Below are 17875 nucleotides of genomic sequence, written 5' to 3'. Positions count from 1 at the left end.
TGATGATACAGACTATAATTACATATGTTTTAATTGGGTATCCCCTTTTTCAGCTGTTAAGTTTTTTCACTTTAAATTTCTATTTGGGGTATAGCCAACAATTGCTGAAAATAAAAGCTTCCCTTTTCAATAACTGTACACTTGAGTTAAGGAAAATATGACCAAACGGTGATATAAATCCTAATGGTAGTTTCTTCTGTTATGAATAAACTCAAACCAACATCACCCTAAATCCACACTAGTGTCTAGGCCAGGCCCAACTTATGGATGTCTCATGATATACTCAAGAATCTCTCTGCTGGCTTTGAGTTAATCATAGGAAATGGGAATAGAAAATTCACTCTGTGCTGCCTAATCCAAAATGGCTATCAGAGAAATTGGCATGGAATAAAATATACAGCCAATAAAATATTCAGCAAAGCATCCTACAATAGCAGATACCTATTTATTCTAGGAACCAACCTAAATATGTATTTCAATATTTTAGAAAAATGGACTTATATAGTACACTCTGGAAAGCAAAGACATTCCACTAAGACAAAGGTTTTCAAATCTGAACACACACTGGAATCACCTGGGAAATTGAAAAATATCTAATAAGGTTCCAACTTCAACTGCTCTGAGTGTACACTGGGTGTGGGGAATTTTTAAACATCTCTCAGGAGTTATAATGCAGCACAAGGTTAAGAATGACTACACCAAGACAAAGTCTTCACATTTAATGAAGCCTGGATATCATGTTAGTAAATTAGGGAGGTAAATATGAAAAGAGATAGAAATTGGGGAAGATTTGTTTTCCATGTTTCTTGTAATTTGAGCTCAAGTAATCTAAAAACGTAAAAACAGGTTCCTTGGTATTTTAGAGTCAGCAACCTAACAAATGCAGCTCCCATCTATGGAGGTGTTTGCATGTAGGTGTTTGGAGATTTATATTTAAATGTTACCTGTATTTCTCAGTAGAAATCCTATAGATCTAGAAGGCAAGATCAGAAATAATCTAGTTCAAATGCTCTACAAAATATGAAACTAAAGAACAGAGAGGAAGCTGGGCATGGCAGTGTGTGCCTGTAGTTCCAGATACTTGGAGGCTAGTGTAGGAGGATAGCGCTAGCCTAGGAGTTGGAGGGCAGCCTGAGCAACATAGCAAGACCTCATCTCTTAGAATAAAAAACAAATAACTACTACAACAACAAGAAGACAGAAAAGTAGACTGTCAAAAGACAGAGAGTCACATAGCGACAGAAGTAAAAACTCAGATTTCCAGATTACTCATCCAGAGCAAGGAGAAACAAATGACCAAGTTATTTTATTTTGCCCAATGATATGCGTGACTCCTGAAATATTTTCTTTAACCAGTGGATTTCAAAAGTGATTGTCTCTCTCTCAAAATAGTTAAAACATTAAACATAGGTGATAGCATCCTAGACATCCATGCCTAGGATACTAGCTACCTTAACTGAAAAGAATTAGATCAAGCCAAGGAGATTAGGAAAACTATAATAGCCAATATGTGAAATTAATCCTGGTTATATATTCTGCTGTTTTTCTTTCTCTTGAAGATACTCTGTACATTAAGTACATGCAAGTGAAATTTTTTTCTGAGATGAAACCAATAACAAGCTTATTATTGCTACATCTTGCTTACTGCCTCTACAGTATGTTCTTAGGCAGAGTATAATTTTTTGATCAGTTATCTTTCAGGATTTTGCAGAGAGACCACTGACCTGTTAATTCCAATTAAGAAAAACTTATATTAATATAAATGAACATTTTAATTCCATATCTTAATGGAATAGTGTATTTGAAGATTATCTCACTTCATATAAAATAAACAAATACTTATTGAGTTGCCCAGTTTATAGAGCAATTCCATTGACATTCTTACAGCTGGAATGAGCTTTGAAAGCAGCCATGCAAGGAGTCCTGGAAAGGTGGGTAGGTTGTCTAGCTCACTGTGGAGTCCAGCAATCACCAGTGTCCTCCATTCTTCTTGCCCTTCACTTCAGGCAACTCCTCACTAGTTTTCCCTTTGCACTGCTTTCTCTATAACCCCGAGACAATTACAAAAGGTCAGACAGCATAGTTTAATGTGCCATTCAATTGTTTTCTGGCTGCCTTCCTTACAATCAGTCACCTGCTGGGAAATACAACTTGGTATTCATGATGTACTAAATCAATCTAAAAAGATTCTTAATTTAAAGAAAAAAAAATTTTTAGTTGCCAATGGACCTTTATTTATTTATTTTTATGTGGTGCTGGGGATGGAACCCAGTGCCCCACACATGCCAGGCAAGTGCTCTACCAAGGAGCCACAACCCCAGCCTTTAATTTTTGAATTCTAATCCAGATTCTGCCATAAAATGTGTATCTGTCAATCTGTACATTCATCTTCCAACTTTCTTTCACTACTTCAAAAAAAAAAAAACAATAGTGATTTTTGGAAGGCAACATAGTAAGACTCTGTCTTGGGGAGGCAGGGAAGGTCAGGAAGTTGCTACAACAAGAGGAGAGGGAAAAGGTTCTTTTAGGAACTTGAGAGGATGGTTATGGCACTATCTTGCTTTAAATCTCCCATGAACTAAATATAGCTTCTCATCATTCCTACTTTTGCCATATGGATAACAATTTAAGCAAAGGAAACTAACTCGTGGCTAGTGCACCAGGTTCTGAGGAATACAGAAAAAGTATGACATAGGTTCTTCCACAAAGAAGTTAGCTACTGAATGGGGATTCAATTCAAAAACATAAAAGCACTTGTATATGATATAATAAAACAGATATTAACTGCCAGGAGAGGATTACGTAAGAAAGAACTTGAAGGGTGTAGAGATACAGGCCAATTTTCTGAAGGTTGTCCACAGAAAAAAGCTAACCAAATGGTATTGCCTAAGCATGCATTATCCACAAAGACCAATTCATGTTCTACCATAGTTTAAAAGAGATACTGAGAAATGGAACTGGAAACTAGCATCACTTTGTCTAACAAATGTCTTGCTTATTGTTAAGGCTTGTATAATCTCACGGCTTTAAAGCAGAAATAACAACTACTGACTAGACTCCATACATATTTATATTTTATATTTGTATATATTTTATATTTTATAATATTACTCATATATTTAGACATACACATAAAAAGTCTATTCTGAGTCTTTTCTTCTGCTAATACAACAGAATTTAGATAGCTCTTAGAAGATATACATTTTTTCCTAGAGACAAATAATTTAGAGTTTATTAATATATCATCCTATTTTTAAAACTATTTGAGTTTCAAAACAGGATCCCCTTCCAATAGAAAGGATCTTTTCACAGGTAAGCATATGTATAATCCTTAAGGAGCAACAAGTTGAGGATATAAATCTGTCAAGTCTAGAATATTCCTATTGAGTTGTACAAATGACAGAAAACAATAGTGTACCAGTTCTTTCTTTTTTTTTTTTTTTTTTTTTTTTTTTTTTTTTTGTGGACAGAAACATTTATTCATTAAAAATCATAGCAATTATGTACCTAATAACAGAGTTACCCAAATACATGAAGCAAGAATTAAAAGAATTGGAGGAAAATTTAAAAATTCAAAGATAATATTTGGAGATTTCAATACCCACTTCCAGCACTGGAGAAACAAACCAGGCAGATCAAGAGGGAAATAAGACACTTGAACAATACGAAGCAAGTAAATCTAACAGGAATGATAGAACACTGAATCTAACCACAGTGAAACACACATTCTTCTCAAGTACCCATAGAACATCCTCTGGAATAGGGCATTTGCTGGGTTATAAAACAATTCTCAATACAGTGTTTAAAAATTGAAATCATAATGCAATAAAATTAGAAACATATATCAGAAAGAAATTTAGAACATCATCATTATGTGGAATTAAAAAACATGTTCCTAAATAAATTACCAGGAAGTAGGGAAATCAAAGAAAGTATCTGGAGAGAAATTAGAAAATGTTTGAAATAAAAATAATGACAAAACATACCAAAACTTATGGGATGCAGCTAAAACAGTGCTTAGAGGAAAAGTTATAGCTGCACATTCCTATATTTATTAAAGAAGATCTCAATTCTTATATGTATTAAAGAAGATTTTAAACAACCAACAATAAAAAATTTAAAAAAAAGAACTGAAATAAATAAAAAAAAGAAGATTTTAACATCTCAAAATTCCTGTATTTGTTAAAGAAGTTCTAAATTTTTACTTTAAGGCAACAACAACAACAAAAGGAGAGTAAATGAAATTTACTCTCAGGAGTAAGGACATAAAAAAAAACATTAGTGAATAAATTAATAAGAGAGTATAGAAAAATAATTTGAAAAATCAAAGAAACCAAAAGGCAGTTCTTTTTTTTTTTTTTCTCTTTGTACCAGTTCTTTCTAACATTAGCTGCTTTGTTCCTCCTCACAGCCTTACAGAAAAGATTATTTGCAACTCTTCACATCCTTATAAAATATTCAACTCTTCAATGAAATGAGTTTCCCACATTGTGGAAACACCCACACAGCAAACTGTAGCAGTGAATGAAATGGATTATAGTCAGGTCTCTGACGATATTAACTTTATGCTAAGGCCCTGCTCTGGTGGGCAGCTTTCTCTTCAAATCTTTGCCTGAACATTTTTTACCCAGGAAACCTACTCTGGATCTTCAGATGATCTGTTAAGTAGTTATTTAAGCATAACATTTTGTGTGTGGGAACTTGCTGGTGTGAGTACAATGATGGGTCCCTGGCTGAAATGTCAGAGGCATTTTTTTTTTAAATGAAAAAATGACCTGGATGCAAAGATCAGATCCTCAGTTGAATGCTGCATAATTCTACTAGGCCAACACGCATATGCAAAACCACCCTCAGGAGAGCCGGCCTGGCTTTTTCAGCCCCCTCTGCTGTTGTGCATAGTGCTCTTTTCAGCCAACAGCTCTTAGATGGAGCAACACTCACTTTAAATCAGCTTTCAAACAGCTACTAGTTCAAGAAGGCCAACACAAAAGGACTCAAATTGGGCAGCTAGAGAAACCTGCAGCCACAAACTTGATGGAAGAGGTCAAAAAGGAGCCGTGGGAGAGTGGCTCTCTGAAGCATGAAAGTCTCTCCATGTTTAAACCCATATTGGGAAAGTCTTCTGAATCACGAATATAATCGGCAAGGAGGCACAGCCCCTTGTTGACCAATTGGATTATTATTTGAGCTAGCCAGACAATGATTGCTGATTATAGAGGGGGAAGTGAATGGAACTAGCTCTTGCACTTTCTTGAGAGAACATGAATGTCATTCCATTTCTTCTAAGTAGGAGAGAAGGCCTCTATAAGAGCTTTCTTTTCTTTCCTCTACCCAGAGCTGGGACCTGGCTCCTGGAAGGCTGGAGGCTCCTGGCAGCCAAGGCTCTGGCTCAGCTGCAGGGGTTGTACAGGTATGGGGTAAGTGGGGTTACACACTCCTCCATTTCCTCATCAGAACCCATACCTACCTGCACAGAAGAAACTGCCTGGGAATAATGGGTTCTTGGTTCCCCCCAGTGTGCCCGGATGGGAGATGGCCTAGAGAACATTTTACTACCTGCAAGGATCCTTCCCTCATTGCCCTCATTCATACCTGTTATCACTCCAAGTTAAGGAAACATTCTGCAATCCTATTTAGTAGCTACCCTAAAATTACCTCAGCCAAACAGTCCACTCTTTATTGTTACTCAGAACCTGTGCTTAGCATCTGGTCATGAGCAACTTCAGTGATGGGCCCCAGACTAGAAGTTAATGAGTCCAAGGTATTTACTGATATTATCTTTTTAAAAAATAATTTTTTAAATTTGATCTTTTTAGTTATATACATGATTATTCTTGGCCAATAGGCATGAATTGGGGAAGAAATTCAGAAACTTGACTTCATTAAGTTGACTCTATTTTTTAACTTTTGAACAGTGACCCCAATATTTACTCCTTTAGGAATTTTGATCTAATTCAGTTAACTAGAAAGGTAAATTTCTAAATGATTCCAAAAGGAGCCTTCAGAGTTGACCAACCATTGTTTCAGAAGAACTGCAAATGTCTCATTTGCAGGATCAAATCCACTGGGTTCCTTTACTTCCCAGGAGGTCATTACTCTTCTGCATGATAGAATGGCATTAACTTTTACCACAGTGACAATGTGAGTATGAGCACGTAGTAGGTCAGCAGGTGCAGGGGATTCTGATGAGAGAGAGATACCTTTTAACCATCCATATATTCTTCACTTTGTAAAATCTGACACTTTCTCTCTGTAGCTAAAGGAATCAACTCCTCAGCCCTGATGAATTTCATGTTTAATTAAAGCACTTTCCACATCTGTCCTGTATGGGCTGAAGGCTGGACCACATTCAATTGGGTTTCTGTTCAGCCTCTTTAAGAAGCAGTGGCAGCAGCTCTCCTGCAAAATGGTCTAGGGAAGCCACCTAAAAGGGTGGGTGATCTTCGTAAATGGACAGGAAACAGAAAAGATGAATATTGGGCGGATGACAGATCCCTTAACTGGCCTTCAAGATACAAGCTGTTCTATTAAACATAGGGCCATTATGCTGGCCGGCCATCCACTTTAAACCCCAGAGTGATTAAAATGCTGGCAGGAAATGAAAGCTCTCTATTGAAGGTCCTTCCCTGAGGTCCTAATTTCAAACCAAATTTTACAGCACCGCACAGGAACAAAGGAAGCCCAGTCTTCCAAGTCTTCTTTTTGTCACTTTGGACAAAGACACCCCCTCATACTCCTCAAAGAACAATGGGCTCTGTAGAGCCAGAGCCACGCCAAGAATGGGCACAAACCATACAGAAACACATTTTAAAAATACATTTTACACTGCCCTTGACATTTCGGATAAATAGAAACCACTGCACTGAAATTCCAAATATTTCATCCTTTCCCTCCACCCCTTGCCTTTATAATGAGAATTTTCCTATTTTCCCAATCTACTTGATCTTTGACATTTTGGCCTCTGTGAATGGAGGACATAGTAGAGTAGTCTAAATAAATTAATTATTCAGATAATTGCATTTTATGAAAATAACTACTATAACGGGGACAAGCACACGATTTTCACTAACAGAAGAGAACAAGGATGCCTATAATTCTTTAAAAACTGAAACAGTTCTAGAGGCATTTATATTCTATAGTACCCTAAGCAAGCCGGGGAAACATGGTATCAGGAAGGAATTTTTTTTTTCTTTACTAGTTGTTATTTCAGGGTGGCCTGTTTTTTCCCTTGTACTTCTTCAGCAAAAACAGCTTTTATGTTTTTACAGAACCACTTTAGATTCACTCTTCCACACGGAGGAGGTTTACTTGGATTTGGCAGGCTGAGAACAGCTGGTTGTTTCCTAACGAATGGAACATGAGACCATATGTTTCAACATTTAAGCAATTTTGAACCAGAGGTATTATTTGGAGTGTCCTTTGTTGAAACTGTACATTAAATGCCCAAAGGATCTGAGCTACATAAGAGATACAGGTTTTCCTTTTTCTTTTTTAGCACTTTTCTCTTAGCAACAAAACCACTACACACTACTTGTATCATAGATGTACACCACAAGTCTGCAGAGGACGGGTGAGCTGTGTGTCTCTGCTCCAGGGACAGCTATATTTTAAACAGAAAAAGACAGCTAAGCAGACTTTTTTTTTTTCTTCTTCTTATAATTCTGCTTGGGAACAAAATGTGTCCCCTGCGCTCCCAGGGAGATCAACAACATGGAGACCTGAGCTCCAACACAAGCGTGGACCTGACAGATGGGTAACAGAGATTTTCTGGTGTTGTCACTTAGGATGTATGCTCACTTTGTTCCCCCTTCTTTCTTTTAGAACACCCTTAAATAGAGCTGGGCTAATGAGATTTAAGTTTGAGTTAAGCAGAGAATAAGAAATGTCCAGAAAGAAGGAAAACCCTTAGTCCTTTAAAGAAATTGCTATGATAATTTTTTTATTTGGTGTTTTAATACTAATCATTAGTACTGTTAGAAAACGAAACTATAGATTCAAAGTCAGGCTAAGTTGGGGCAGCAGCAAGGTTTAGCAGAATAATAATAAGAAAATTATCTTGTCCCTGGAAGAAGAGTCCAGCTTTAAAGAAAATGACGTCTAGTGAAAAGTCAAATATGTATTAAGTTGGCAACACAATAATTGAAATGCCAGACACAGGGAAGTAGAACAGGAGGTCACCAGCTTCTGGAAAGTTCATCAAACTTTCTCATCCTAAACTGAGATTTAAAAAATAAAGTGAATAAATCTTTATGGACCAATTTATAAAAGAATAAATGAGTCATTTGTTAGGCTATAATAGGTAAGAAGTAGAATCATAGGTGAAAGTAGTTTATTTTTACCTAAGATTCAGAGAGAGGCATTTCTTTGGACCTGTTTTTGAATCCTAAGTCTTCCAGTCTTTTTAATGTATATGTCTGGATATAATTTTCAAAAAGGATTTAAAAAATAGTTCTATTATCATTACTGTATAAATAAAAGATAATTTAAAAAGATAATCAATCTTACTTCCTAAGTTTTATTTATTTATTTTTATTCATCTATTTTTATGTGGTGCTAAGGATCAAATCCAGTGCTTACTTCCTAAGTTACTTTTATTTTCTCTAGGTTCTTCTATAAAAGTAAGACTAATAGTATTTTTTGCCCTCTTACTAAGGATTTTACAAAACTCATGTTTTTAGTCATGTTACTAAAAATGATTCCTTCTCACTAAGTCACAAAAATATATTATTTCTTAGTTTTAAGTCTCTTAGCTTTAAGAAAACTTTGAAAAATGGACTCTGACTGCTTAATTTCCCTAAGCCATGAGAGATGGCAGATTTTTGTCTCCTCTGGGTTCTAAAGTGATATAGGGATTGCCTGGAATGGGGTAAGTGAACAGTTATATCCATGCTTTTAAGATGCTAACCAGTGCACAGGAAATATGCACAAGGATGTTCACTGCTGCTTTGTTTGTAGAAGCAAAAAGAACTGTAAACAACAGCCACAGGGAGTCTGTACCTCCGCATGACCACTCTAGGAACAAGGTCAGTGAGCAGGAGAAGAAGCCACAGCGCCCTGGCCTCCATTGACTTGCTAACCTTGTACATGTCTATAATTCTTCCTTAGTTTAGTTTCCTTGTCTGTCAGTACCTATATCCTAAAGTTATGGGTCAGATTAAATGAATGAATACATGACTGTATCTCTAAATGTTAACCATTATTACTGATGTGAAGACAGTAAGAAGAGTCAGGGAGACTGGTAAGTACCATATGTACTGACAGAGAAATGATGTCCACAACTTATCCTGGTGAGAGACCACGGGCTGGAGAAGAGCTGATATGGTAGTATGAGGACAGAAGGAAAACGGGTATTTCTGTTGTTTATGAACATTGCTGATAAAAGTTTAAGGAACCCAGGCTAGAGGAATAGCTCAGTGGCAGCACACTTACCTAGCATACATGAGGTCCCTGGGTTTTTTAAAAAAAAAAAAAAAAAAGTTTAAGGAACATTTCTGCTAACCCTGATATGCTGCAAGTGTTCATGTGCAGAAAACAAAAAGGTAGTCAGAACAAATATTAAACAGTATCTTCACATAAAAAGATAATTCCTTTGTACCTTACATGCCACTTATTTCCTTAATACCTCTGTTATTTTGAAACAGAATTATTTTGGATCTATATAGAATTCCTCAAGTTAAAAAACAATCATCTTTATAGAATTCAAGTAAAACTTGGTACATTCACCTGGGGAATCCCTTCCTCACAATTTTCCAATATAAAAATATAGTTTTGGGGGCTGGGGCTGTAGCTCAGTGGTACAGCGCCTGCCTTGCACGTGTGAATCACTGGCGCAGCATCACTTAAAAATAAATAAAGATATTGGGTCCATCTACAACTAAAAAAAACTTTTTTAAAAAAATATAGTTTAATTTATTCATAGTGCTACAAAGGAACTACCATGAATATAGTGTGTGTGTGTACATATACATGTATGTATGTGTGTGTGTGCGTGTATATATATATATATATACACACACACACATATATATCAAGATAAAATATAGCCTAACTTTAAATTTTTTTTTTAGTTGTAGATGGACTTATTTTTATGTGGTGCTGAGGATCGAACCCGGTGCCTCACACATGATAAGCAAGTGCTCTACCACTGAGCCACAACCCCAGTCCCCAAATATGCCCTAACTTTTTATAAATCGTTCAGAAAGTTATTCCTTCATTAATGAGGCATCTAGACAGCTCTGCTTCAGAAGATGGAGGATGCCATGGACGTGATGAATGGAGAGTAGCCCTGGATGCCCCCTGCACGTCAGCTGCTTACGCAGCTAGTTGTACTCCAGTTTGTGTATCACAGCATACAACATCGCCAGAGATAATGCATCCATTTTAGGCTAAAAATTACCTTAAGGTCCTGTTTTCAACACAGTGATTTTATTATGTTTAGTTAGGTGTTGGTCAAAATTATGACTTATCCCATGTATCTTAGACTGTGAAAGATTCACTCATTTATTCATTCAACAAACATTTAGTAAGTACCTACAAGTATAGGGTGCTAGAAAGAGGGATCTATTCAAATTTTTATTGGTTAAACTCCCAGGTAAATGTGAAAACCTATGGAAGCAAAAGAAAACTAGAATTCTAACGGTCTGATTGATATAGACTGCTAAAAGAGGTTTGGAGAAATAAATATCATTGTAACTGAGCAGAAAAGCTGCTTTGTTTTTTGTTTGTTTTGTTTTTTGGTTATGTTTGCTCCTGTGCTCCTGAAACACTTCATAGTCCAAGAACACATAGACTATTCACCACGTCAGTATTGGGTAAAACTAGGTATACTCCATAGCTGCTGTGTGGCTAAGGGAACTCTAAATGAGCCATTTTAACACTGAGCAGAGTGGGAAAAGCATGCTGGGCAGAGGTCTAAGAACATAAAAGAAGCATATTCTCTGATGAGCAGCCCTTTCTCCTGCACGCTTCACTCTAGACCATCAGCAGGGTTAGGAACACTATGGCATGTGGTAGCAATCACAAAGACCAATTTGTTCTGAGTATGTCAAGGTCAATGACATTATGGCTGAGGAGACTGTCTTGAGCTCTGGAAGTCTGCAAGAGTTCCTGAATGCCACATAGGATCACCTATGGTGTTTGTTTGCCATTTCTTTCATATGAGCTCTCTCAACAGCCTTTCTCGTAGAATTAGAAGTATGCAGAAATGGAAATACCTCATTCTGGTGGTCTTCTGTTGGTCAACAAATAAATGCTATTGATGTTGACAATGTGGGAGGCCCACCAGGAAGTCCAGCTGGATTTGTTGAAATAAAACAAGTTTTCCTTCCTAAAACACATTTTATCAGGAAACTGGTCTCTGGCTGTATCCAATTAGGATATAGTCTGTCTGTTCTGGCTCTAGAAGACAGAAAAGGAGGAAAGAAATGATACCTGCTTTTTTTCTTTCAATTCCAACATTTTTTCCCCCTGACAGGTAGAAAAGAGAAAAACAATACTTCTCTTTGCATTTCCCATACAAAGAAAGTTGCCTTCTTTTTTTTTTTGAGACCCCTGCGATTCTACTTCACTTTCAGCTGAGGCCTGTGAAGATGAACAAAATGTAGTTCATTGTATATTTAATAGTATTTGTCACTTCTCAGAATGGACAACATGTGATCCTTTGATTTCTGGTGGAAACGGCATTCCTAATTTTTTCCCCCCATCACTCCTTATTTTCTTTTGGGTGCTAGGACAGAACCCAGGGCTTCACACACACGAGGTAAGTGCTCTACAGCTGAGCCTCACTACTATTCCTCACACTTGCATTTTCCTAAATATTTAATAAATTTCAAGACTTCTTTTTTTCATCCTTAGTCAATGTAGAGACTAAGCCACATAATGGAAATTAGAATTAAAGAAGAAAGAAAAAACAAAACAACCTGGCACTGTGTTTTCAAAGGCAATTATATTCTAGAAATATTTAATGAAAGGGCTATAAATCCTGTTTTTAAGAAAGTTACAGTGATGAAGCAACAACAAATTTTGTTATTTTTAACATGGGTATTTTAGTTTAAAAAGATTCCACTCAATGTTTCCCAAATTCAATTTTTCACATAATGCTCAGTCTAATATGAATGTGGGAAAAAAAGACAAATCCAAACATGGAATATTATTTTCAAAAAATAGTGAACTAAATGTAAAGGTCCCGTAAAATGTGATATCTAGATTTTTCTGAACTCGTTCACATGACCTTCGTTCTATTTATAGAAACGCAGCAATTCCCATTTGAATATAGAGCAATACCTTGTAGGAGAATTTGGTTTAGCACAAATAAACTTGAGGAAAGTGTTGACTTAAAAATAAAACACTGAAAAAGGAGGGAGGGCCTTCCCCCACTCTGTGAAAATTTCCGGAAAAGTTGTAAACAGAGGCAGGTTTGGCTCAGAGAGGAGTTACTCTGTTGAACTGAGGAGGATGAAGAGTATATCAAACCTCCCAGAGTGAGGAAATGTTTGTAAAACAGTTAGTAAATCACAGCAGCTCGGGTCACCATGCTGAGCGGCCCAAGGGACATGCTGCCAAAACCCCAGCTGTGAAAGAAGGGGGCCAGGCAAGGCTTCACAGCTTGAACCCCATTTTGAGCCATCTCTTGGTTCCATTCTTTGCCCTTTCCCCTTTGTCACTTCAGAGCTCTGAAGGTTAGGCGATTAATTAGCTTTGAGCCACAAGGCAGTGCTGACTGGTCCCCACTGAGTGCCACGGTGAGGAGACCAGGACACTGAAAAACATTCTCAGCAGAGTGACACTGATTGGGCCTTTGGTCCTAGGGACTAGGCTGAAAGTTCCAGCTGGGAAGAAAGAATCACACTCAACCTGGGGGAAAAGAAAAAAGTTTACGAAGATGAGCAGAGGGCAAATATGTAGCTGGAAGTTTCCATGAACTTTAAGATATCTTTTCAAGTCCCACTTCATCACTATTCTCCCTACCTAGCCAATGACATTTCTTTTAACTCCTCGTCCTGATTTTATAGAAATGGTGTTGTGCAAACTGTTAAGTTCTTCATATACTGTCCCCTTTGTGCCCCGCTTGTCCCCCAAAAGTCAGGAAGACAAAAACAAAGCAGTAATGGAACTACTAAGGGAGAGACAAGGGAGGATGCACTTTGAAAGACTTGTTTCAACTACTCCAGGCAGAATGTTCTTCCTGTCAGGACTAACATTTAGTTCTCTGAATCATTCTTCGTCGTCGTCTTCTTCTTTTTAATGGACACAATACCTTTATTTTATTTATTTATTTTTATGTGTTGCTGAGGATCAAACTCAGTGCCTCACATGTGCTAGGCAAGTGCTACAACTGAGCTTACAACCCCAGCCCTGAATCAATCTTCTTTATGCTCTAAAAATGATTTTTTAAAAAATTGCATACTCAAGGATCTGGGGTTATAGCTCAGTGGTAGAGCGCTTGCCTCGAGCATGTGAAGCACTAGGTTCAATCCTCTCCACCACATAAAAATAAATAAAATAAATAAAGATATTGTGTCCATCTAAAAAAAAAATCTTAAAAAAAATTTTATGCTTTTTTTCTGCAACAAACTCAGTCTGCCCACACAGAGAATGTTACTCTGCAAATGAAGGCATATATGAAGAATAATTAATTCGATTACAGTGAGAAGAATGGTGATAGGTGAAAAAAAGACAAATCCAAACATGGAATATTTGAAATATATTTGGAATATTATTTTCAAAAAATAGCGAACTAAATGTAAAAGCCTCAAATATTATATAAAAAGAACACAGCAGACAAAAATATGTATCCATTGACCATAAAGAGCAGAGACAAAGATGGACACAGGAAGAAAGGAAGAAAAGACCAAAGGAAGGAAAGGCCATCTTGAAATCGTGAGCAGAAACACCCTGTTCTTTTAGGAGCTGTCCCCCCACCAAAAAAAAAAAAAAAGTGGGTATTAAGTATAGGCATTAGCAAATAAACTCCTCCAGCAATCATGTACAATTGAATATTAATCCTAATTCACAACAGAGGGAGGCTGCTTTAGTCAGAATGCTGACTCTGTAACTATAAAACTGTTTAGAGAAAGTTCAGTACTTGATCACCCAAAACGAAACAGGATAGGCATACAGGGTGATCTTCACTGTTGTAAAGGAGCTGTTGAGGCTTTATTTCTGCTTCTGGTGCATTTATTTTTTTCTTTTTGACTACTGAGACCATCAGAGGGCAATATGATGTGCTTTGAGTTGATTTTCAGGGTTGGCACTGAGTCAGACACACTCTTAGCTCATCTCTCACACTCTTGTGACAATGGCAGGGTAATGGTAATGCCATATACTTCTCAGTTTTTCTTTATAAAAAATTAACTTGGTCTATTGGGAGATCAAACAAGATTTTGGGCCCAATGGCACCACTAATGGAGTAATTAGCCCAGATAGCTCCTATAGAAAAACCAAGAGAGCTCAGAAGGAAAGTAAACTTGTCAATTAAAAAGTTAAATGGTTTTTAAAAATTAGGGAGATAAAAAGAAAGAAAGAAAGAGAGTGAAGGAAAGAAAGAGAGAGAGAGAGAAGAGAGAAAGAAGACTGTTGTTGAGAGTGCTAATGGATGCTTTGAGTAATGCCTCAAGGCAGTTGAGAAAAGCATGGGTTTTGAAACCAGATCTGGGATAAAATCCTGACCCCACTTTATTACTTGTGTTAAACCGGAAAACCACTTCAGATACTATCAGTTTTCATATCTGCAAAATGGGAATAAGAATCACCAACTACTCAGATTGTTGATAGAACTAAATGTGATACTTCTCAAAGTATGTGCAATGGCATCTGGACATAAAAAGTAGTAAAAACTGTTAGCTTCTATTTCCATACATCCCCCACCCCCACGGCTCATTGGAGAGTATACAGAGGACTTTCTTTAAAACTCCACGGATTTGAGCCAGGCATGGTGGTGCATGCCTGTAAGCTAAGGTAGTCTGGAGGCTGAGCAAGTTCAAGGCCAACCTGGGCAACTTAACAAGACCCAGCCTCAAAAAATAAAAAATAGGGCTGGGGGTATAATTCATTGTGTAAGACCCTGGGTTCAATCCCTAGTGATGGAAAAAACATAAAAATAAGATTCATAGATGTTTTCAGATGAACATGGAATGCATTTCCCAAGGGAGGCAACACCATTCTCACAAGCTAAGCAAACACTAGGGCTTCAAGTCTCTCACCTCTTTTTGCACCACATTTGTTACAGCGTAAGTCAAAAGGACTGCTTTATGTCTCAAAGAAGAGAGTGTACCCCTCAAAATAAATGGACATGACTCAAACTTTGACTATTAAGCTTTTTAAACATGTTGCTCACAGCTCATGTTCCTGGCTCAGGAATTCCTCTTGGAACACTTCTGCAGTGGCAATGGATGGTTTCCACATTTCATTCTTTGCCCCTTTATTCAGCTGGCAAGCCAGATAAAATCTAAACAAAGTCAGAACAAACATACACATACACACACTTCAGTGTTCCTGTGAGTCAGATGAGTGGGTGATTGATATGGGATGCAAGTATGATTAGCATTCGGAAGCCACCTCATCCTGACCTTGCTACACCTCACCCTGACCTTGCTTCTCGTGGGTACTTGCAAATGTCAGGTAGTCTACATTTGAGAAGAAACACTGCTGTCATCTGATTTTGTATTTGGGTTTAAATATATTTATTTAAACATTATCTTAATGTTTTTTAAAAGCAAGAACTCATAATTTCAATGCAACTAAAAGACAACTGAGTGATGACCTGTCATTTTTTAACCATATGTCCTCTTTCGCTCTGTCTGGTAGATGGGTAAACAGTACTTGCTGAGTAAGAATTAAAGATAAACACCTGTCCTGCTAAAAATGACTCTGTTCCTAATATGGGTTTACTATGAGAAGTATTTTTGTTTTTAACTTCTGATGGAAATTTTTGGGCTGAGGCAGGAAAAGAGAAGAAAGGTATTCTATCAAAAAAGTGCATTTACCCATTGTATTTGGCATTTCTGTACTTGGTTATTAAACTCAAGACAGTGAACTGTACCTAGCTCTATGGGGATGGCAAAGAAACAAAATACAAATAATGGCTGAAACAGATGCAGGAAAATAGCAATAAGACATTAATATAACAAACAAGCCAGTTGGCTAAACAATTGAGGCTACCTTACCACCACCCTGGTTGAGAATCAAAAGAAATCTGTTCCAGTTCTAAGTAAAACTTCTCCAACAAGAATGGCTGAGAGACTGAGAAGGACAGGACCTGGAAGGCTAACACTCCATACGAGCTCTGCCACTCATTTACTATACAACCTTGGGCGAGTCAGGACTTTTTCTGAAACTCAGGCTTGTCCACTATGAAATGAGGACAACAATCTCACTGCCTTTAAGTTGCTATGCTGTAAAATGACAAATGTGATGATGGTCTGTCAAGAGTAGGTGGCATGTGGGTCTTAGTTGTACTACTATCAAACAGCGTGATATTCTGGCCAGTATAGCAAGAACAATGGGCTAAACAACCACTTTTATTAATCTACTTCTCATCTCATACCCTTAGACTACTTTGACTCCCTCTAATGTCCCAAACAAGCTACCTAGGACTTAAATAAAAATGTTATTCATTAAGTCAACAATACATTCTAAGTTTTTTTTTGTTTGTTTGCTTTGTTTGATAAGAAACGAGGGGCTTAACTATAAACTGGCTTAGACAGGATGCTGAAGTTAGATTTGCTCAATTTTTGCCAAGCATGTTTCCGTTTAAAATCATCTTTTTGCATTATTCTTGAAGAGAAGTTAACTTATCTCATCCTAAATTGGTGTTTCCAATTTCCTCATTTAACAAGGCTTGAATGTTGAGGAGGAAGTAGGCAAAAACCAAGGAACCAAGAAAGATCAAAAAGCAAGGGACCTATAACCTGTAAGGTTAAAAGGTTATGACCCCAGGGTCCTGAAGTAAGGTGGGTATCTAGAAAGATGTTTTCAGGTAGTTTTAAGCAAAGTAACTTTGCAGGGCTTATGAAAGGAGACAGAGATAGAATCTAATGCTGAGAACAACATTACTGGCACGAATACACTTACAAAGATCATAGGGGTCCTATCAAAATCAAGCTATCACTGTTGTTTGAGAAAGAAACTATAGTGTTAATAATTCATTACCCTTCCAGTTCACTGTTTAAAATTAACATTTGTCTACACCGAAGGTATTTCTTTTGATTTGTTCATTATATATACTGTTCTATACCTTTCACAAGGTTCAGTCAGGCCATAAATTGGGGAAAAAATGTTATTAGATAATCACAATGAATCACAAAAATGTTATTAGATAATCACACTCCTAAAGGATGGTATCCATCAAACCTTAAATTTGGTTGAGATAGATACTATTTACCTTTAAACTAAGGGAGAGAAGTTGCAGCCACTATGATGTTAAGTTGTCATTATGTAAAACCACATGTGCAGTTGCTACCTCTGTTCTTCCAGTGTCTGCCAGGGAAGCCCTCAGAGCTGTGCCAGTGTGCAGGGGATAGAATAAGGTAGGCTGGCAGCATATATGTTGTATACAATGGAATAGACACAAATATAGGCATTTGTGGTTGTGTATGATAAAGATAGACTGAAAAAAGGGATAAGAAATGGAAGGAAGAAACAGCTTCCTGGTATATCCCAGCAAGACCAGAAATGGATTATAGACTAGGAAAGGTCAAGAAACATAAGTTGGGAGCTTGCAGATATATTCTAAAGACATTAGGCTTCAGGGAAGTGTCAGTGATTTCTAAGTATCATTATGTTAAAAGCTTTAGAAATATACACCTTTCAAACTTCCTATGTTATGCCAATCTGCATCAATCAGGATTCTCATCCCCACCCGCAACATCATGTAGCA

The 17875-nt window shown here is 37.1% G+C and overlaps 1 protein-coding gene across 8 annotated transcripts in view; it reads right to left on the bottom strand.

The window, feature by feature from the left end:
• Positions 1-17875, bottom strand: part of Bcas3 (BCAS3 microtubule associated cell migration factor) — a 583386-nt gene that overhangs the window by 156494 nt on the left and 409017 nt on the right. The window contains exon 24 of one of the 8 annotated variants that reach the window (XR_006846898.2): positions 11214-11397. The exons of the other annotated variants lie outside the window; for them this stretch is intronic. The gene's annotated coding sequence lies outside the window, so the exon portion shown is untranslated. The remainder of the gene's footprint in view (positions 1-11213; positions 11398-17875) is intronic. 8 annotated transcript variants of the gene reach the window in all.

Source organism: Marmota monax, unplaced genomic scaffold, assembly GCF_021218885.2.
Source record: "Marmota monax isolate L192 unplaced genomic scaffold, Marmota_monax_Labrador192_F-V1.1 WCK01_AAM20220418_F8-fsc00171, whole genome shotgun sequence".
Classification (NCBI taxonomy): domain Eukaryota; kingdom Metazoa; phylum Chordata; class Mammalia; order Rodentia; family Sciuridae; genus Marmota; species Marmota monax.
The sequence above is the reverse complement of the archived record's forward strand: the minus strand, read 5'-3'. Positions and strand labels throughout refer to the sequence as shown.